The 24142-nt window shown below is 40.1% G+C and overlaps 1 protein-coding gene across 5 annotated transcripts in view; it reads right to left on the bottom strand.

Annotated features, from left to right (window-relative positions):
- Positions 1-24142, bottom strand: part of LOC311487018 (plasma membrane calcium-transporting ATPase 1-like) — a 99242-nt gene that overhangs the window by 71839 nt on the left and 3261 nt on the right. The window contains exon 2 of one of the 5 annotated variants that reach the window (XM_084543102.1): positions 1599-1656. The exons of 3 other annotated variants lie outside the window; for them this stretch is intronic. The gene's annotated coding sequence lies outside the window, so the exon portion shown is untranslated. Of the gene's footprint in view, positions 1-1598; positions 1657-4602; positions 6359-24142 lie in introns of those variants that run through there. One more of the 5 variants, XM_084543103.1, reaches the window with a different exon arrangement.

A 24142-nucleotide genomic window follows, 5' to 3' on the forward strand; every position in this document is an offset into this window, starting at 1 on the left:
CTGTAGAAACAACAAGTAAAAGGACCTTGTGATAAGCTTTTTAGTAGAACACAATTGTATATTATTAGTTTTGTTTTAAAAAATAAAACAATTGTTGAATGAACCAAACATTTTTCTTCTGTCATGGTCAACTAAACCTATCAGCACTTTGTGCATGGAAAGACAGAAAAATAAATCAAGTGTCTTCAGCTGTACAGTATATGTTACTGTTAATCAGTGTCAGTGAAATAACAATTCAAAATGATGCATATGGGAGGGATAAGTCACTGCTCAGTGGCTGGAGAAATGAACAACACACTGAGTGTTCAAAAGTGTGAAAATGTGGCTAAAATTTTATTAAAGAAATGATAAGCGGCAGAGTCAGCAGTTCTCAGGTTATTTTCTGATCTAACCTCAACAAACAGAAGACACTGTTTACTGTAAACGCTTCCAAGTTTGCAACGACAAACATCACAACTTTAGAATTCCTGGGAACCTTCGATCCAATCACTGTGACCTATCTATCCCTTTTGAAGAGATGAGGGTGTTTTTTTTTTTCTGTTAAAGCGGGTTAAATGATGAGTGTGCTATGAGTATTAAATCTCCACCTGAGTGTTTGTGTGTTTGACCTCCAAACAAGACAGTTGTATTTTACTGCGGATGTACTGGAGCGTTGTCCACAACTGAACTGAAACCAACTGAAACCTTAAAGGCAGACCAACATGTAGTGTCACTGTTGAACAGTTAGCCAGCGCCTTTTTCACAGTTTCCCTATGAACCTTTTTTTTTTTTTCATTTTGACTTTACAGATAGCAAAATACATTTGAATCATGTGCTGTCAGGCTTAAGTACTGCATCTGCACTGATGCTGGACCACAGACTGCAAAAAAATGGCAGCTCCTCAAAAGTGAAGCCAAAGCATTTTGAGGTCACCCCGGTGGCTGTCGGCAGTAAAGATAATAAGTCACACCTCCGCCATGTTAGTGGATGGGACTTGGGCCAAACTACAACACCAAAGTACATGTCAACTAATTTTTTTCATTATTTTTAGGTAGTTAATATACTGCTGATATGTGTTCAAGTGTTAATTTATTGTGAGAAGTTATGTTTTACTTATATTTGATGCTACAAAAACCTGATGTGACAACCACTCAAAAAAAGTAATAAAATAAGAGTAGCGTACAATCCAGTATTGTTTTGTAACTGGCAGAGGTAGAGCAGAACGCAGTATTAATTAGGGACGCACCGAAATGAAAATTCTTGGCCGAAACCGAAAATGAAGAAACCAGGGCCGAAACACCGAAAGAAATTATTATGACAATTATTAGTACCATTGTATTTATGACCATGACTGTGTACTAACCTCACTAAAATCAAGGCATTGCAATTGCATAAATTAATATTAATGTTTCAAAGAATAAATTGATTACAGAATTATGGCAATATTGAGCACATTCCGACAATGCACAATATAAAATAAAATAAAATTAAAAATAAAATGTTTGACTTGACCCCACTCATGTTAAATAATAATGGAGCAGAAGCTTTTGCAGCTGGAAATCAGAATCGACTGAGCATATTTGTTTTTATTTTTATTAAGAGAAATTAGCGCACTGCACCTTTAGAAAAATGGCGATGTCCCTTTAAGAAAGATGGCCGTCTTAATTGAAGTTCAGACTGTGGATGTGTGAAAAAAAAATAAATAAATAGATGAACGTTTGTCTTTCTGTTTGTTTTGGAGGTGCAGCAGATAAATCATTAGACTAACATCTAAAACATTTTTTTTTGTCTCCAATGGCACGCGATCTACCCACACTGCCTTCGCAATCTACTGGTCGATCACGATTGACGTGTTGGGCACCCCTGCCCTTTGCACTGGGAAACTTCCTTGGATGTTTGGATTTCAGGTGATAAATTAAACCCGACATGGTGAAATTCTTTGCAGATGGACCCCTCTCGAGATTTCAGCATTACATGTTTTGCAAATCGCCATCAGTGGGTCTTTATATAATATTTATATAAAACTTAATATACTGAAGCAGTTTTTGCTTGCGTCATTACAACGTCCTGTTTCGGCCGTGTTGTTTCGGTGATAAAAGTCTTTTGCACATTTGGGCCATTTTCGGCGGCCGAATATTCGGTGCATCCCTAGTATTAATTAAATGCAATAATGCAGTATAGAGGAAGAGTGGGCACATCATCAATACTACAAATCCACTCCACTTGGACAGTATTGCTCAGACTCTGGCACCACCCATATCACCTGGATACTAGCGTCGGTGTGGCCAGTGGAAGGAAGTGGAGACGTGTCATCCATTTTCCTATAGTCAATGTGCTGGATATTGAAACAAAACTCAAAGTGGTGCCACATGGAGACTATAATTATTAAATGTTGAAAACCAAACTACAATGTAGGTACAGTTGTTACAAACATCAACAATGGCTCTGTTTTATTGAGCCATGATTAGCTGTGTTATTTACACCTGTGCTTTCCCTACTGTAACAAAATGTGCGCTTGGAAAAAAAAGTCTGTTGGGATTAATCAAAACACTCTTAGTCTCTTGAGTGTACCTCTGATCTGTTTGTCATGGCTCGGGCCTCTTAATACCTGAGAATGGTGTGTCCTTGTGTGTGAAATACTTGGAAAATTAATTATTTTTATGTTTGTGTATCAAAAGTTTAATGACTCAGGGACAAATACATAACTGTTTCCTATCAAATATGATTTGGGACGAGTAGCTCGCACCATCCTGCTCATGTACAGTATGCAACAGAGTGACATTACAGAAGTGGGTGTATTTTGGCAAAAACATTGAGTGGAGGCCAATTGTTTTGACAGCTCTCTACACCTCCTTAGAACCCGTCGTTGACCGATCCAGTCAAATGAGGCAAACTCCTGTCATAGCTGGACCACAGTTCCATTTCCTTGTTCACACAGATGAACACCACAAAGCAGAAGGAGTGTTAAATCAAATTCTGCTTGACATACTGTAGCATTAGATGATATACTGGACACCATTGTGTTCTTCCAGCTTTGTGTTCACACTTTGTTCAGCCCCTTCCTGTTTGAACATGACAACGCCCCGTGCACAACGTCTTTAAAGGAATAGTTTTCTCGGTTTGATGTGGAAGAACCTGACTAACTTGCATTTAGACCAGTCCAGCAGCTCTGGGATGAACTGGGACACCAACGATGAACCAGATCTGCTAGCCCAACATCACTGTCAGGCTTCTCTAAAGCCACTACTGGTTGAAACCGTTCCAAAACCATGAGAAAGCCTTTAGGAATGAGCTGCTCAGCAATCATATTTACAATGTTCAGGAACAGTTTTGGTTGTGTTTAGGGATGTCCCAGTCGGTATCTGGACCGATCCAGGCATTTTTTAAATGACTGGATTAAATCGGTACCTGGCTTCAGCCGAGCTCAATTTTTTATGGGTACGGAATACACCAAGTAAATTCAGGTAAATGCTGCACTGGAGCAACAAAAAAACGCTACGTTTAAAAAAGGTTCTTGGAGACAGGATCAAGGCAAAAAATATTAGAGAGAGGGTTACGGAGTTTATGGTGTTAGATGAGCAGAACATTTACCATCTGTTTGAGCTTCTGGAGCCAAGGGCTACCATTTCCTCCCTACATTAGCTTTGAGAACACTACAAGTAAGATAAGAAAAGACTTTATGAATGTGAAGGAGAGGACATTTTTGTTCATTTAAGATTGGATTGGTCGATACTGAATATTAAAAGATCGGATCGGGGGGCAAAAAATCTTGATCAGGAAATCCCACGTCATATTGCATGTGACGCAGATTTGACATTTTGACAAATATGCTGTAAAGTCAATAGAAATTATTACATGTTTAACATTTAACAAAAAAGAAACCACTCCAGGTTCACCACTCTGCAAGCCTCAGAGTCAAAGTATTTATTATGAAATCATGAATTTATTCATGTCCCTCCTCCTATTCCCACTTTGACCTGTGTGCTCTTTGAAAGGGAACTCCTTTGAAGTACGTCAGCATCTGTGCTCTGAACGCCTCCCAATTAGTTGTGACAGCTAACCAGCTCCAAAGAGCTGAGTGGGCGGCCCAGCTCAGATGACAGTACCTGCAGCTGGGGTCAGAACCAGCTGACCTACACTCGGCTGCATACTAACAGCTGTAAACCCAAAGCCTAAAACAGTTTGAGGCTTCAATAATAATAATAATAATAATAATAAAACGTTGCTTGATTTAACACAGGTTTACAATCTTCCTGACTATCAATTTTCTTTTGTTCCTTTTTTCCTATTTAGTGTGCTTAAATGTGCTAAAAGAGGAAATGAAATAACCAAATGAGCACTAAACTGTAACTTCTGCCATCTGCTAGAAAAACCAGTCAGGCATATTAGCCAAGCACCATCAGAGAAAGGTACCGTCCCGTTACACTTCCGCTCTATGAATATTTAATACTGACTGAAGTTCATGTGATGGCTGAATTAAAGGATGCGTTCTCAGAATGTCAGAATTACAAAACGTCCAGTCTGTAGATAGTGCTAAACTACATTGTGACTGAGGTCATGAATTGACCCCGCCTCATTCACAGTGCCATACTGTGAGGCTGCCAGATTCCCACCCCTACTCACATCCCCGGCCAGGACATCTTCCTGTCTCGCCTGCTTTGTCCCTCAGCATGCTTGTCAACCTTGCAGTGAAATGCAGGCGTCTTTTGTTCATTCATGGAGCCTCTGCTGCATCACTGAGAGACAACGGTACGATTGTGTTTGACCAATTCTGGGATGACCTCCATGACAGCTCTTATGGAATCGTTGAATTAAATAGTTCAACTTGAATATGCTTCAATAGGTTCCATCAAACAAAATGAGAAGAGCCAGATGACTTCAGGGCATGATGAGCATTCTGGGATAAACATGAGCCATGACTAACAAGGTTTCACAAGAGCATGAGAAAATGCGGAACGTACTTTAAATTTTCTTTTTTAACGAACATCACAAAGTTGATATCCAGCAGTGTGTATGTGTGTGTGCAACAGAAAGTTAAGGCATGCCAACGAGACGTGGAGAGTGTCTCTCACACATTAGATAACTCAGTTGTCTGCAGCTTGGTGATAAGTGGGGCGCGTCAAGTGAGACGCAGCATTTTTCCTCAAGAGGTAAATGAAGAAGAAGCTAAACATATGACAGGCTGACAACATTCTGAGAAGAGACAACACAAAGAGACATCCTACAAGTCAAACCTCAGGTCCTGCCCTACCCTGGTGTCATCAAGATTAGTATGCGACATGTTCAGTGTCAGTATCGGGCCATTATCAGAGTTGTGGGTTTGAGAAGTGTAGGACAAAGTGTTAATGTCATAATGCAGCAGTTCAGAATGCCTGCAACATGTGAGGTGATCCCTGTTTGTAAAGTATGACACAATTTGCTACACTACATCACCAGGGGTATCAGGTGACTTTATTTGCTTATCAGATTGGTTATGTTAGCCCTGTTTCCAGTTCACTCCCAGCACTGTAAACTATCCGTGTAGGTAGAAAGGGCGAGAGTCCATTTAATCTCTCTTTCCTTTTAAATTGTCAGTCTCAAACCATATTCGTGTTTGGGTGAAAGCATAGACTCACTGACAAACAGCAGTAGGAAGCAGCTTATCTCAATGGTCTGATTCTTTAAAGAGCAACCTAGTGTCAGTCTGAATACAGTGCCTTAATACATATAGACGTCCCCAAACCCACTGCACTGGGATCACTGGGAGAAGTCGGCCGCTTCCTGTTCTGAATAAACAGAAGCTACAAGCCGCTGTGTTTCTGATGCCTATCATGAGGGAAATGTTTCAGGGCAGCAATCAGTTTCTTTCCTTCCTCCTTTGTTTTATGTTCCACAACAAGGCTCTTGATTTCAGTCCCTTTCATGTAATTTATATTTTATTACACAGCAGATTGTGTATTCTCACAAGAAACAGAGCAGTCTTTGAATCTGAGAATCTGCACTGCTCTCAGTCATCGTCGCCACTGACTGCAGCTCACAGCCAGCATAGAACAACGTTACAACAGACACAATGATGTCTCTTCTTCATTAAACTTTATTGACACAAATGTTAACATCAGCAACCTGCTGCTATTTCTATTACACAGTCGGCCGCATCAGCTGGACATAAAACAGTTCAGCCCATCGACGTACATCAAGCTTAACTATGTCCAGCCGGATGCACCATCTAAAACTACAAGTAGGCACAAAGCACATTCTATCAGTGACAGTTGCCACGGCTGTCACGTTGCTATGGATACTTACCTCATCTTAACTGCCTGCCAAGCCGGAAAAACTAAATTTAAATGACTCAGATTGCGAAACAAGATGTGTGCGTCATGGGAAGACCACCACGTTGCCACATCAGTTTCAGGCTGCATCACACACAACCTGAACCTTGGCTGAAACGAAACCTCTTAACGAGTTGTCTCCATATAGATGTATATATCCAGAGGACTGGTGCAGTCTCTCATTACTCCTTCAAGCTGATTGTGAAGTCTTATTCTTATGAGGTGCTTACATGTATGTCCAGCTGGTGCAACCGGCCCGCAATGTTTTCACTGCAGTCTGTCACTTATTCTCAGTCTTTGACTTTGAAGTGTGTCCCTGTGGTTTTTGAAACCAAAGTCTAAGAGCCATGTTGCAGAGTGGACTACAAAACAGACAACAACTAAAACCAGGTATGTCTCGATCGGTATTGGGCTTCAGTCAAGCCCGATCTTTTGTAGTTATTAATTTTACGCCTGCCATGAACCAAAACCACATCCCTGTAGCGTCAAAATGTCTTCTTCCTCTACTGTTCTAAATGTGGTTATCTAGTGTCAAAGCTGCCAGGGGAAGAAACTGTGATTATTTAAAATCGGAACGGGACTCGGATCCGATATTAAAACATCGATATCGGATCGGGGGGCCAATAAAACTTGATTGGGACATTCCTAACTAAAACCATCATATTACAGGGGAGACGGGTTGAGTCACCAGAAATGGGAAAATTAAAATAACTGCTTATAATTTTTTGAGAGAAATCGAATATAAATAGGAATAAAAAGACAAACGTGTCTGAAAACAAAATTATTCCAACTTTATGGGCAACAGTGTATATATGAAGAGAAACACAGTTTATTGTTCTTCTTGTCTGAAAATGAGAAGTCGTGTGTATCTGAGGCGTCAAGTCCTCAGAGTTGAATAAATTGAGCAAAATGAGCGGTGCTAAAAACATCCAAGACCCCCATCTTCAATATGACTGTATGTTGGAAGATGAAGTGTAATCTCCACAGGCAGCTGTTTAAATCTCTTAAATCCCCCACTATCTGTAAGTTGTATCAACTACAATGACGCATCAAGGCCTTTCGCTTCAGTGAGAGCTTTCTGGTCTCGCTGTGGCCTTATAGACTTGCTGTGGGCTGGGAAATAAAATCAATAGATTGGTCAATAAAAACAATGAGGTTTTTTCTTCCTGTGTACTCTTCATGGTGCTGATTGGTAAATCATTTTCGTACAGCAACATTTCAGCCCTACAGTCCTCCTGAATGCTTTCAGCCTCACCACAGGGATCTCTCCGAAAATTGTTTACTAATGATATTCATGTGACAGACAAGTTGTTTTCTTCTGGACTGGAGATAACTGTTATGTTAACAGCTGCAGAGGAAAGGTAACTGTCTTGTTGCTGTTTGTTGGACACATACAGCAGTTATTTTACATATTCTGCAAAATGTTTCCAGTCAAAGTAATACATATCAGGGCATCAAAACAAAATTTGTCCATCAGCTGAAGAAATCAGGTCAGAACACGTAGGTCATAACTACGACCATTATTCATCTGCATGGTGAAGTGCATCCAGGTTTGTCTCAGGAGAGACCTGGGAGACGGAGAATCCTTCTGTCTGACTGATTGATTCTGAAACAGCATCCCACTGCAGACTGAAATAGCCCCTGGTTTTACATCCTTGCTGTCCAGGAGTCAAGCCAGGACATTCAGACAGAAAACACGCCTCTGCAACTGTTTGGAAGACCTGGAGAAAAGCCGCTGATGAAGTAGCCTTTCTCCACTGCATTACCGTAATGATTTGAAAAATACAACAAAACAGGTAGAGACAGGTTGGTGAGTTCACACTAGACAAGGATCGTCTGTCTGAAGTTCTAATCAGCTCAGCTGTGCACAACTTTTGTTGGCACATTTTCTTTCCTATTGTGAAGTGAAGTATAGCCCCAACAGCCCTCAGCCTCTTCCAGTCCTCAACAGTGAAGCGGCACATTACTCAGCCTCAGATGACTGTTGGTGGAGCATCTTGTGACTGAGAGCAGAGTGGAAAAAAATCCTCACAGTCTGCTGTTTGTTGGGCAGAAAACCAGTTGGACAATGTGACACCCAACATTCCTGGGTTTTGTGAAAAATAACTGTTCATGCTGACAGAGAGCGGAGAGTGAACAAGGAAAACACAAGCTGCCATTCATGAGAAGGGGTGGGAGGAGTGTGTATCAGTCCAATCAGGAAGCAGCCGAGTGTATGACAGGGCCGTATTCATAGCGAGGAATGCAAGGTCAGGCGTTTCTGTCTCAATGTTCAGAGGATCTGCAACAAGTACGACTTAAAATCTTAACCTACAATCCCACAAGTGTCCGACTACATGCAGCAGCATTAAAACTAAAAAAGTAAGAATAAAAATGTAGTCTACCCTACCCTGCACCCTACGTTATCTTGTCACGCTTGCATGCACTGCCTAAACAAATACCATGCCCTTCGATTACAACTACAGGTCTGACATGAATGCAACAACTCCGGTACTTAGCCGCACAGCATTTAGCATCATGCTAGTTACATTTAAGTAGACGCAGTTGTATTCCTGGGACAGCTTCCACTACATCAGTGTAAAAACACGTCAGTCGAGTAACGTTGGAGACTTGACCTCTTCAGGTGTATTTAAGTTGCCAAATTATTTGAAATATATTTAAATAATTCGAAGATACAGCATAGTACATGAATTAAAAACCATAAAATATTGTGTCGCTTTATATAAAAAAGCAACAATGAAACAGTATATTGATCATTTTGAGAAAGAGTTTGACAAAACAAGTTAAATATTTAAAATTTTTATTATGTGTTCATTTGTTTTGATCAATCAATTTCATTAATCATTTAGTTGGACAGAGACTTGTGTCACAGGTTCACTTTCTTCCTTCCTTTCTGTGCTTGACCAGGTCAAAACACAAAGAGATTCTACTGTCATGTAAAACAAAGGCATTAAAATCATTGAGCAGCCTCGGTTTAATGTTGACTCTGGCTGACGGTCATTTGAGCACCGCTGCCAATTTAATTCCTTGTTGTGTTTGCACTTTTAAATCATTCTTTGACTCAGCTGCTACTTCCATTTAAGCTGGTTTTGGCTTTGGAAACACATTACCACAATGGAAGGCAACCTCTATTTCTTTCACTGCCAACACAGACAAGGAGACATGTGGGGTTCAATGTCCTGCTCCAAGACACTTTAACATCTAGACCTGAGGAGCCGCAAACTAGTGACAACCTGTTTCTACCAACTCAGTAAAATATTCTAATTATTTTTTAGTCTAGAAACACAGTATAATTTGTGCCTTTTGAAGCTCTCTCTGAAACCAGAACTACTGTGAAATGTGCTGACACACACACATGACATGTTTTCATGTGACTTTGAAGACACGCACATCCATGCGCGTTGAAGTGTGAGCGCGCGCACACACACACACACACACAGCTCTCATGTGCCTCTCTTGTTCGTTTTTTTTTTTCTTTCCTGGTGAACTTTGAAATGAAAAGCCACTTCAGTTTCATTGAGCACATGATCCCACACAGCTGAGGCCAAAGGCTCACTGACTGCACTGAGAGTCAAACTGTGAAAAACACAAAACACACAGGTCAGAAGACCAAAGCTCCAGATCTAATTCCTGGTCCTCAGACGTCCGACGCCTCTGAGCTATGACAACATTCGCTGTTCTAGAGACAGAAGTGGAGCAGCTGAGAATAAATTCAGTCTCTGTAGAAAAGTTGATATTATTTCAAAACAGCAGAGGAGTGAGCAGGTCCCTGTTCCTCTCTTATGTTTTCTATGTTTTAACAGATTTCATCTTGTCCCAGTTTAGAGCGTCTTGGCTGTGACAGCAAAGTGTGTGTTTCTGTGTGCACACAGTGATGAATGGCTGCGTGCTGATTGTGCTCAGTCACTATGGCCAAACAGAGCTACACCCATCTCTCCAACACAAACACTGCATTCCACTGACCCCACTCCCACAGCACAGACCACACAGACCAGGACCAGGACTGAGGTCTGGTGGGATTCAGACCTGCAAGACAGAGGCGGTGTGTCTGTAGGAGAGAAACCCGTTGGCAGAGCTCCCGGTCAGCTCGACAACACACTGACAGGAGGACAGAAAACAAACCACAGCAGGGACTCTCTGCAACGTCTGCAGTCTGAACAGGAACCAAGACTGACTGTCAGCAGGGTTTCCCCATGGAGCTGTACAGCCACAAACATCTTGATGCAGCTCGTCCTGTTACACGGCTCTGGCTACATGTCACAAACACAAAGGAAAACTCCAGCGTGCCGGATTTGTCTTAACAAAAGTGAAACTGTTTTTATGATGTTACAAGGTTAATAAGAAGCTGTGAATTCTCTAAATAACACATTAAATGCAAGTCCACCTTTCTTCAAAATCAATACATTACAAAAACAACAGATGCATTTGGAGCAATATAACAACTCAACTTAGCAGCGAGGCTTATTAAGCTCATTAAATGCACAGCCTTTGTTGTGTAATGAAGCACAACGGCTAGTTTACTCAGAAGCTTGATAAGCTTGATATTATACCAGTTAAAAAAAATAATCTGAATTTACCCTTTTCAGGAGACTGTTTATTTAAGGCGAGGCTGTACAACCCAAAGTTCACTCCTCTACGCAAGAAGACCTGAAAATAGTCACACAGCATAAGCAGGACAAGTAAAACAGACAAACCATTAATGCCTATAAAATGCTGTTTGGTTTTGCTTGGGTCAGTTTTATCTGTGACCAGCATGTAGATTTTATTAAGTAGAAATTTCATGATATTTTTAAATAATTAAAAGAATATGTATGGATATTAACAAAACAGAAATACGTTTTAGTAAGTACCATATTATGTGAAGGAGCAGCACACATGTCCATTAAATCACTATCCATTAACTGACTGAAGGCTGCTGTAACAAACCTTAGTCAGGATGCTATAATTAAAAAAAGATAATAAAATGTTAAGAAATCATATGGTGAACTAAAAATGTACACACTTACATCATGTCAGAGCAAAACTGATTCGTAACCTTTTTTCTGTTACACTCATATTTCACCAAAACCTGACAGTAGACATCTTCAAATGGAGCCTTGGAGACATGGATGGTAGGAAAAGACAGAGGTCAGACAGTTTAACAACAGCGAATTAAATCTAAATTGATCCTTTCTCCACATCTGATGACTATAGTGCAAAAATAAAATCTGTCATGGTTCAGGAATCAAACTCTTTGATTAAACCTACATGTCTTGAATTTTAAAAACTGCCTCTGAGGTGAAGAAGCACCATAAATAAAAGGAAGAAGAGCTTCTTACACACACACAGCACCTGTTGGCTATGTGAGTACAGGGAAATGAAATCCTGACTGTTGCCAACACAACATGAGGAAACCATCGAGCCTTCACTTCCTGTTGGCTCTCTATCCGCCCTCCATCTGCTCACTTCCTCCTCTGTCTTTCTCGGAGAGGAGACACGCGCTGACACACACATTCCTCCTCTATAGTCTAAAATATACCTCAGACGAATCCACTGGTTTTGTCTATTTAACCATTGTGTCTTTTGACCTTTGTTTTGTTTTGTGCTGCCATTTTTGGACAGAGTCCTTAAATAAAATCAACCAATACAGGTTTTGGTAAATACAGGTTACACTAAATAAAATACTTAGTCAACAATATTCCAGATTAGGATGTAGGAGGTAATCTAAATGAAAAGTGATGAATTGAGTCAGTTCACTTGCAGCTCTGTGTGTTTCAGTCCTGGCAGGCTGTTGGTTAAAACCTCTCTGCTCTCTGAAACACATCCACTCTCTCCTACAGCATCCGTGTCTTTATTCTCTCATCTTTATCAGTTGTTAACATGCTGCAGAGGGATGCCAAGTAAGCTGGCTGCATTTAATAGAGACTAGGGCTGAAACGATTCGTCGAGTTACTCGATTAACTCGATTACAAAAATTGGTCGAGGCAAAAACTCTGCCTCGAAGCCTCGTTAAATTCCTATGACGCGCACTATACGCGCAGGGATCTGATTGTTCCACACGGACCGTTGTTTTGGAAGCACCTATGCGAAGCACACCACTAGCGCGTGATACATTTTGAATTTAGTTGGCGCGATGGCGGAGAGTAAAGATGCCCATAAACGGCAAAAAATGTCTAAAGTTTGGGATCATTACATTGTAAAAAAGGAAGAGAACAAAGTGCAGATACTGCAAAGTAGACCTGGCGTACCACAGCAGTACAAGCTCAATGATCCAGCATCTAAACAGAAAACATCCACATGCTGTTTCACCAAGCGTCGCTGAAACAAGGTAACGTAACCTAAACCTATACATTAATGTTCGCTGATTTTAATCGCATACTGTATGTAGCGATGTCATGATGCGGTTTGACTAGATATGATGTTTAGCTTCAGGGGCGGAGTGGGAATCGGGACGACCGGGCCAGCCGAAGGATTTACGCAGCGGATCACAAATTGAGCGGCCGCGAGGCGAACGCGACCGGCCTGAGCTTATTAGAATCATTGACGTTAATAAATTCTCCGCGAATAGCGGCCAAATACTCCCATATACTCCCCTATTATCACAAATTGAGCGGCCGCGAGGCGAACGCGACCGGCCTGAGCTTATCAGAATCATTGACGTTACTAAATTCTCTGCACCCTCATCTCTCTCACTCTTCCTCACGCACAGCACGCGTTCACAAAAAAACACACAGGTTGCTAGGTTACCATAGCAAATAGGCTCACCCCAGAAATTATGTATTATTTGTTAGTAGCCTAATGGTAAATGCTGCAGGTGTAGAAATCTACATAAAACGGATATTTACTTTGGTGTCAGGGCTAGATTACAGCATGAAACTTGTTGTGCATATTAATAAATTAAATTGCTTTTTGTTTTACAGTAAGTTTGCTTAACTGTATTGTTATGTAATTGTTGGCACTGGCACTTTTAATGGGTAAATTGCAATACATGGGCTTAGTTTTGGAGCCAAATGTTGGAGTTGGAGTTCTCTGTTTTTTTGAGAAATAAAAGGCAAATGCGTGATCATTTTACAGCCACATAATTTTCGTTATGCATCATTTGTTTTGGTTGTTTAAAAACGTAAAACAAATATCCGATTAATCGATTAATCGATCGATAAAGTGCTAGATTAATCGATTACAAAAAGAATCGATAGCTGCAGCCCTAATAGAGACACACACGTACACAGAGGCTCATAGCAGACTTCAGACTCTTCACAAACAGCGGTCCCAAATTACATAGCTTCTCAGTCCGAGCTGCGTCAGTTTACCACAGTCTGCTTGATATATAATAACTAATGTAAAGGAACGCTGAGGCATGGAGCGGTGCCAGCCTCCATTACCTCCGATGTAAACAGCCACCATGCCGGCTAAGGAGCCACCCTCTCTCATCACCTATACAAGAGGTTGTCAAACTGATCCGTGAAAGGGCCATGTGGCTGCAGGTTTTCATTCCCACCATGCAGCACCCATGCAGTGGGTGTGGCTGGCAAGTTTTTGTTCCAATCAAGCAAGAGGACACCTGAAATGACTGCGTGAAGGCAGTTCAGTTGATTGATTGAGCCAAGTCAGGTGTGCTGCTGCATGGTTGGAATGAAAACCTGCAGCCACATGGCCCTTTCACGGATCAGTTCGACACCTGTGACCTATACCAATCCACAGAGGAAGAATCGATTCTGATTGAATCGATTACAGAAACAGAAACATCAAAAGTGGTGTACAAAAAGACTAGAACAGAATATACAATAACCAAATATAGTAAAATTAAGAGAAATGTGCATTTATATGCAGCATACATATATATATATATATATTATGATACATGTAAACTGTCTGTAGTAAAGTATACACTGATCAGACACAACATTAAAACCACTGACAGGAGAAGTAAATAACACTGACCATCTTTTGACAATACAATGTTCTGTTGGGAAACTTTTGGACCTGGCATTCGCGTGGATGTACCTTAGACAAGTACCGCACACATAGACAAGACCAGGCACCCTCCATCCCATAGCAATGACACACACATAAAAACTGTTTAGGAACAACTCAAAAAACATGAAGAACAGCAAAAGGTGCTGACTTGGCGTCCAAATTCACTACATCCCAAACTGATCAAGTATCTGTGGGAAGTACTGGAACAAGCCTGATCCACAGAGGTCCCTCCCCTCAACCAGGGTGACACTACAGGACACCCTCAGAAGGCCCATGTCCATTCTCTGATGAGTCACAACAGTTTTGGAGGCACAAGGGAGACACACAATATCAGGCAGGGGGTCATAATGTTATGACTGATCGGTGTATACAATACACACTGTAAATATGTGCTACTATCTGTGGCAATTTATCGTGCAACATTTGTGGTAAGACAACTTGACTTTGAGTGGTGTATCTTTGCGAGTCACAGTCGGTGGAGGTCGGAGGTATTTTGTGTTGTGGTGAAAAGCAAGCACACTCGCACACACACACAGGCGCACACCCACACACATACACACACACACACACACACACACACACACATACGCACGCACACACCCACACCCCCCCACATACACACACACAGATCTCACTGCAGCTCATCACATTCACAACAAGGTTTAACACCTCTGCACCGATGGCTTCATCATGATTAACACACACAAACACACAAAGCGTGTTAAAGTAACACCTTCACCTCTATGAGGTGAGAAAAGTTAAACTTGGAGCACTGAGCAGAAGAAATTATGTTAAACAGATACAAATTCCAGAAATGAACAAAATCATAGTGCTCAGACTATAATAATTATAATTCAAATATGCGTTGTTGTCTTCTTTACTGTATTATATTTTACTCTAACCTTTTTATATTGTTGTGTTTTCCTTATAATCTGGTTGCTATTTAGCCTATTGTTTATTTCAGTCTATTTTCTATTTGTGCAATCAGTTAGTTGGCTTCCTATCTGGAGCTGCAGAACATCTACAAGAATCAGACAGCTGACTAATTAAAGGCTAACCATTGATTCCCCTTCAAATTAAGAGCTTCTCTGTCTGGACTTGACGGTCTTGTTCACACCTCCAACATTGACCAGTCCGTGACAGATGACTGTGTTTCCACTTCGTTTGAATGCAGTATGCAAAACAGCTGCTTCAATTTGCCGATGTGCACTGATGTCAAAGAACTGCATATAGGCCAACAGTGTCTGGTTGCAGCTCACTGAATCATTGTCCATATCTCAGATTGTATTGTGATTCAAACAAGTCAGCCATTGTGTGCTAATTGCCAACAATTTGGTCGGAAAGGTCGAACAGCCTGTCACAGCCTTTCTGGGCGGGATTAAGGTTGAGGACGTGATTCGGAGAAATGTCTGTGTGCAGCTGCTCAACATAGTTGTTGTGTCTTACTGGAATTACTAATTTATTTGTTTGACATGTTACAATTTAAGAAAACTGACAGAATAGTGAAGAGAAATGAAATACAAAATCAAGCGTGATCATCAGAGCAGTAAATTAAACGATCCGGGTAAAAAGATACCTTTAAGATTCATTTTAGGAAACAAATTAGCACACGTGTAGTCCACAGTCTTTAACTGGTCAGACTAGAAGTAATCTGGACAAGAGTGAGTCAACATAAGAAATTATTTGTAATTAAGTCATCAGTAGTATTTCAGCTTTTATCTGTTTATTTCTTTATCACTTCTTTTACTTTGGATGCATTTCCCAAATATCTGATCTCTCGCGCTTATTTCTTATTGAACCTTCTTATTTCTACTCATTACTTTTATCAGCATACAGCAACATACCCAGCAGGTAGCAGCATCTTATTTTAAGCTGGTGTGACCATCATCTATCTCTTGTTAAAATGATAAACATCAAAGCCACAGCTTAAATCAGAAAAAGATAATAATGTCACTTTTGTAATAGCTAAAATTTAATGTTTGGATGTTTAACAGTTAACACTCAGCTCCCTGCAGTCAAATCTGTAACATAACTCTATATTCGTGTCACATAAATATCAGGAGGTTTAAGTGTATAATACAAATTTCTTAACAGCTTCAGAGCGTGAATCAGGACTGAATCAGATATTTAATCAACATTTCATATCTCCTGCTTCTTATCTAATTAACTGGTTCAAGCTCCAGGCTGTCAATATGTATTAAGCCATTAATGAAAACTGGAACATTCAAACAAAGGTTATTACACAGCTGAATTCAATCTTTCACTTACTTATTTGTAACTTTAGTTGATTGGAAATGAAATCTGGTTGTAATTAGTCAAGCAGATTTGATAAAATGCTACTGCATAGCAACCCTAATCACACAAACACTTTATTAACAACTGAGAAATACTGCAAAGTACAAAGGCAGACTCTTATGTTCGGTTCATTTTTAAACAGTGTTGAGGAAAATGCTGTTGTTGAACGTTCTTCCACACACACACTAACTCCCACCATCGCTCCCACTAAACACCTGCCAATCAGCACGCACACACACACACACACACACACACACACACACAGGTGTTATGCAAGTGTTGGTCGGGAGGACACTGGTCCAGTTACAATCACCAATACTGCTGACGCCTCCACGTCATCTGTGTGGATATTTCCAAAAAACAGGTGCAGAGTCATCCCACTGTAAATAGTTTTTCCCATGTAAGATAATCCAAGGAGGAGGCAGACAACGCCACGATGGGAGTCCAAAATTGTCTCTATGTGGACGCCTGAGAGTCCATTACTGTGTCTCCTGTCATGTTCACTGACTAAAGGACCAAAGGTCAGCTGAGGTGAATACTCGTCTATGCTTTTAAGTGTGTTTGTAGTCACTGTATTCCAAGGTCTCCACAAATGGACCAGATTTACCGGTCAGTCAACTGCTAAGAAAGCCTGAAGCATGTTGCTACGGTTACCTGCACTTAGACATACATTTAACAGTGTGGATCTGGTCTAATATTTCCATGTGTTACAAATGGAGTGAGACTACATTATTGCCTCAGTGAGCAGCCACGACACCAGCACTATTTTGGGTCACATGCTAAAATCTGCACAATGAATTCTATTTGAAATTTATGTTGAAATTTTCTCTCTCAAAATTGTAGTTTGAACCCCAACAGTTCCTGCAGATGTTAAAAGAAGACCCAGCTTGAAATCAACTGAATATTAATTATTTACATTTAAATTAAAACATGATTTAAAAAAATAAATAAATAAATAAATAGGAAATACAGATTATAAAGGTCATATAAAGGCCGGCAGATGCAAATACTGCACCTGCTGACACTCTACCACAGAGATACCCAGTATGAGGCAGTCTGGAAACATGAAAATGGAAATTTGAGGTCATTTTGTGCATTGTAAATAATTTACAGTTCATCTTTTGTGATTTTATGATGATTTTAAAATCAGGAGTTGTGGTATATTTTGTGTTATGGGTCTCGTTAATATGAAGCTCATTGTTACTGGTTAATTGGCTTGGACACACTGGAAAACAAAGGTCAAATTAAAAGAAATAAATTGGCAACATGTAGTCATATTTCGCCAGTTCTCCATGACAGTGGGGTGACCTCTTTCTGCCAGCAGGGATATAAAATAATGATAAAGGCCAACAGCTCCATTATAACCACTGAGGGTCTCCTGAGCAGAGAGGATCCATATCTTAAATAAAGGACCGAGCTTCTCACAGCTGCATTGCACCCATTAATAATGGATGTGGACTTACATAAGAGACAAAGTGTGCGCTGCTGGATCTGATTCACAGGCAGGGATTTCCGTCTGCAGAGGGGGTTCCACATTTCAGTGAACTATGAAACCTCCGTCCACAATCATCTTGGAAGTTGTTTTTGGTTGTAGCTTGACAAAATTTTAATTGATGATGATAGCTAAATTAATGCAATTTTCAAAAACAACTGAAATATTAATTTATATACATAACAACAGCTTAAAGTTAATACTGATTGATGGATTGTTCACCCACTTTTGCTCCAGATATTTCAGAACATTTTGCCATCTTCCATTTCGTCAGCCAAGAAAACTCGTCCCACTGAATCTCAATTCCCTCTTCTGGCTGCTACTTGCTAGGGGTGGGAAAAAAAATCGATTCTCCGATTTATTTCGATTCTATCCTGAACGATTCTGTCTCGATTCAAATAAGTTCATAATCGGAATTTTAAAATTAAAATTTTTAATTAGTTCGCCCGCTGCAATATTCTGTGCGCCTGCTGCGGAGCTCAACAGAAAACTCTCCTCTCTGGCCTGCTGATTCTCTGCTATACGCGCATGCGCACACACGTGCGAGTTGTTTACATGCGGCGATAAAATGGCAAGCGGTCTCAAATCGCGTACTTCTGCACTTACAATACCTAATTTGAGTACGTGAGGGCGTTCACACTGAAAATTCCAACGAGACGAAGTGCACTGCAAGTACCCGGATGGTGTACTCATAACGGTCAAAAAGCTGAGTGTGGAACGCTGCACACTTTCCACCCTAAACGGTAGCCATCTTGACTACGAAGCGGACGGAAGGGGAGGGACTATCAACCCAATTCAAACTTGCGATAGTGGCGGCTGATATCGGCGGCAGTGATTTGGAAGCGGTGGTGGAGCAGTTTTACAGGTCCATACAGATGTAAGTTATAATATGACATTTAATGAAAATGATCTATATTGCTGTTTTACACGTAGTACTATTAAATTGCTGCTCGATATACGCTCGCGGTCAAAATCAAAATACGGCGTTAGTCATTCGTCATTTCCGGTAAGTATAGGCGTAGCACCAGCGTAGCACCCGATTTGAGACGATACTACCTTTTTGAAAATTACGCACTACGGACGTAAGTGCATAGTGCTCATGGTGCATGATATCGAAGTGTACTGACGAAAGTACGCCATTTGAGACACAGTCATAAGACTTGCACCGGCTTCTTTAAAAGCTGACGTATGGCAGCATTTTGGATTTTTTGAGGATGGAGGAAAGATCGACAAGACCGTTTGTAAGGTAAATTCTAAAAAAATTAGAGAAGGTAATTCATCTGTTTTTCTTTCTCTGATGATCAACACAATAGTAGGAAATGATTTGCAAATTCTGAGTAGCAAACTCATATTTAAGAATCTGACCAAACTAAAATATGTGTGTGTGTGTGTGTATATATATATATATATATCACAAAATTTAAAGTCACGCATGGAAATGTACATAAAAAAATAAATAAATAAATAAATAAATAAATCGATAATCGATTAATCGATAATCGTTTTAGAATCGAATCGTTGACCTCTGAATCGGAATCGAATCGAATCGTGAGGTGCCAAGAGATTCCCACCCCTACTACTTGCATTCACCCTAACACTAGCTGCTGCTGGCTGATTAATATTATCATTATGACTTGCTTGTCTTTCAGCCTCCACAGCAGCAATTCCTCTTTTTTCCCACCTTGCTCTATTCACATTTACTGGGTTTCTTTAGACACTTGCTGCACATGCTGCTGTGACATTTTGAAACAATGACTTAAGTTAGCTAGACACTAAGGGGATGCGTGTGACAATAAAAGACTGACAAAAGATAATTAATATGCACACAACTGGGGGTCCACAGGTTGTCGGAGAAATTCAAAATGTTCACTCAGTTTTATTCACCTGGCGGAAAATCTCTGAACTTTTTAGAAAGATAATGGAGAAGCTTGATCTGCTGTATTATATGTCAGACAGAAAGTAAGCGAGAAATGCTAATTTGTGGGAGCAGACTGCCCAAATACTGAATGTTGTTTGTGAGTGTTATGTTGTCGCAATATTGTTGTCATAGGAACAAAACCCACACTCAGTGTGGCAGCGCTGATTTGAATAGGTGATGGAATGAAGCGCTCCCCCGCGTCCTACCAGACAAAAACACTGTAAAGACACATGTCCTATGAGAACGGAGCTTAGTGCAGAGTTTAACCACATTGTGCCATTAGCTTAGTATAAGAGCCATCAGACAGATTGTTATGATGGGTTTATGAAAACTGCTCTCAAAAAACCTAAGGCAATCAAAAGCGATAAATTAATTTTAAACTGCTTTTGTCCAATATGGGTTCCAACAATAAAATATACTAGTATTTGCAGCAACAGTCAAACAGCTTGAATATCACCGTTCAACTGATAAACAGTGATATACTGGCAGAAGACTGAAGTCCAAGCAGTTCAGAGTTCAGCAGCCGGAGCGGAAGCTGTTCTGCCCCGGGGGTAACTCAGATCACGTTGATCTGTGAATCAAGTCCCAGATGGTTTAGACTCCATCTGGGGGTCTGAAGGCCTGAATCACTGAGATCACAGTAACTCATTTGTTTGCAGCCTCACTGTCAGTGCATGAAGTTAGGCAGAGATGTCAACATTTGAAACTCACTTCCAGTAAAAACCACGTATGCATAAAAAGCTGCACTAATGTCTTGATATACATCTGAAGCTTCCATTGTGTGTTACTGTCCACAACCGCAGGAAAAAGAAAAAAGAATCAGTGTTGTGCACTGTTGTAATTTGATATGGGATTTTTATGGAGTTGCCATTTTGTAAGCAATATTTAACAACCAGAGGGACGGTCATCAGTCACCCACAATTCACATCTTAAACAGTCTGTGATGGGTGGTATGTGAAACAACAGCATCCATGATGGGTTTAGTGGATACAACAACCACACAAAAACAGAATTAAACACCAGCTCCTCTTTTCCTTGTCCTCAGGACATGTAGGAACAACAAGACTTTATAATAAATTACCAAAGGCAGGTTGACCGAAAAGCTGATACAAGAAGAGAGAATAGATCAAACATCACTAATGCTCGGTGGCTCAGGGTGGTTTATCATCGCAGAACAGCCAGATCAACTTAGATTTGAATAAAACTCTTTTTATAGGACAGCAACAGCTATGTATTTCAGGAAACAACATGAGGCAGAGCTCTGCTTTAAATTATTTCTGCCTGATCACAAGTCTTCATTATCTAACTTTAACTTGTAGCTAAAGCCATCATTTAGCTGTTGATACCAAACCAATTTTAGCTTACAGTCTCTACTTAGATTTTTATAAACTGTCCTTCTTATAACTCCTGTTAAATGTGGAAAAACAAAAGATTTGTTGTAATAATTAAAAATCTTAGGAATAGTCCATATAACCTGTATATTAGTCACACTTGGCACTAAACAGACAGCTTTCCGGATTGTTTTCTACAAATAAATACCAGTGTAATATTAAATGCTATCTTCTATTTGATGCTGAAGGATGTTAAGAGTACAGACACAACAGAGTCAACTTCGGTTGCTTCTTGTGGACGTCAGGTCCTCAGTAACAGCTTCAGACACAAACATAACACCCGTCTGTCTGCAGGTAAACGGGACTGCTGGGAAGAGGTCAAAGTCGCTCAGACAATATTGATCAGTGTGAAAGCTTGAATTACAACTAGTTTTTGTTTTCCAGACATTATTTGTTAAGATAATTTCAAGTGCGCATAATAAAAATCAGATACTCTGCTTTGGACCACAGCTGGCTCCATCTATCTAATATGTGTAGAAGAATCTGGGGAGGCAAAAGCAGTCATTCATTATAGAAGTGGCACACCTGACATAGCACTGTAATGTTCAAGAATCCCATTGGGAGTGTTTAACCAAGAAATCTGTCCAGGAGATCATGAAAGCCCCTATGTGTGTAGTCAAAAGTGACCTTTGGTATTCAAATACACATTAGGATTGAAAAAACTTCAGAAAATAAGTAAAAGCTGTAAGGCTTTGCTCCATAGACTGTATCTGATTTAAATACAGTAAATCCTCATGTCTCAATGGTATTCTAAGCTTCGCATTGACCAGGACAACTATAAAAAACTTCGCCGCACTGAAAGCTTGAATTACAACTAGTTTTTGTTTTGCATGACTAGTCTCGTGAGACCACACAACGAGATAAGTCCATGTTTTAGGGAGATCCAAAATATGATGGAAACAACAACTCTGAAAGTACCATCAGACAGGAGAGCAAAATAGTTTGCAAACTTCAGTATCTCAAAATTAATCCATACTGAATTCAATCGAATCAGGACCTTGTGAATTGGAATCTATTTGACTCAGAAAGTGAGTAGTGACACTACCACTGATATTAAATGGTACTTTTCTTCTGAATACAATACATGAAATCGTTGAGTTTGGTTATGCAAGTAAAACACTTGCTTCAATAATAACTGTTCCACACAACAGCCAGACTGTGGAAGCTATGCTCATGTTATTTTTCCATAAATCAACAAGAGGTTCTTTTCATTTGAATATCTTCCATATAAATCTCCAAACTTCTATACGCCTGACATTAACCCAACCGCCAATTAACCCAATCTAAATGTGTCAAGTCCCAATCAGTCACAGTGGTAATGACGACTACACATATAAACACAGGATGTAAATCAACTGCCAGCTGCATCTGTAACTATGTATTATTCTGTGCCAGCAGTGGCCTCAGCACACATTGGGGTAGGTTTGTCACCAGTCTGTCAGACGTCTGCCATTTATTGTTTAAATTATCGTATTAAAAAATTGGTATTCAAATAAGACACTGGAGAGAAATCAGATTCAGCTGCTCTGCAGGTTTTTTATGTAAAGATGTGTAGATGTGCATCTATGCAACTACACATTATTAGAGAGCAGTTTAAAGTGATATAAGCGATCAATCAACTAATCTTTTCAGCTCTAGTTAGATGTGATGTAGGCCAACTTGCCTGAAGCAAACCCCACTTAACTGTATAAAAAAATAGATACACTTCTATTAAAATGCACATTTACCTTCAGGGAAAAAAGAGCAGCGGTGCTGTTTCACACAGCAAGTGCCATCGGAGTAGCAACTGTAGCAGGATCTCTATCAGGTTTATGTGTCAAATTACTTCAGCTGAACCTATGCAAGAGAAAAAATCTAAACTGTACTATAAACTGTTCATAACCTGTGCTGACTATTAAAATGTATTTGTGCATTTTCTCTATAGAAACCCAGAAAGAAAAGAAAACTAGTAGATGAAATGAGGATGTGATCTGGTGCATCACATCAGGGAATCACTAATTATCCCTTACATTCAAATGGATGTGCACGTTTGGTGGAAAACACGACATTACTAAACATATTATGAAAAACTAGCAATTCCTTTTAAAGAAACCACCCAACAGTAAAGTCGTCATCTCTGTCAAAATGAGAAAAAATCCAGAAGATCCAAAGAAATTCTATAAAGTGCTCAACACATGTGCTGACTATTAAAATTAATATATGCATTTAAACTGTAGAACTGCTGAAAGATTAGAAAACGTGTTGATGAAATCAGAATGTGATCTGGTGCATCACTAATTATCCCTTAAATTCAAAGGGATGTGCACGTTTTGGTGGAAAACAGGACATTACTAAACATATCAAACTAGCGATTCTCTTTGTGGTAGCCACCAAACAACAAAGTCAAAGTGCCATCATCTCTGCCAATATTAGGAAAATGAGGAAAATCGTGAAGATCCAAAGAAATCCTCTAAACCAGTGATCCCCAACCCCCGGGCCGCGGACCGGTCATTTGGTACCGGGCCGCACAGAGATAATAAATAACTTCCATTATTTCCGTTTGATTTATTATCTGAGTCGGAATGATGTTTTGAAATTTTTATTTTGAAAAATGACCGGATTCTCTCCATTACATCCGTCTATGACTCACTCGACGCATGTCAAGGCCTCGAGACCATAGATCACATGATACGTCCCGAGATCGTAAATGACGGGGGCCTTAAACGTCTGAGACAACAACTCTGCCGGTGTTCTGGATTAAAGTCATGGCAGAATACCCCGAGATCGCCACAACAGCATTGAAAACGCTGTTGCCATTTCCGAC

This window comes from Chelon labrosus (genome assembly GCF_963514085.1).
Source record: "Chelon labrosus genome assembly, chromosome: 4".
NCBI lineage: Eukaryota > Metazoa > Chordata > Actinopteri > Mugiliformes > Mugilidae > Chelon > Chelon labrosus.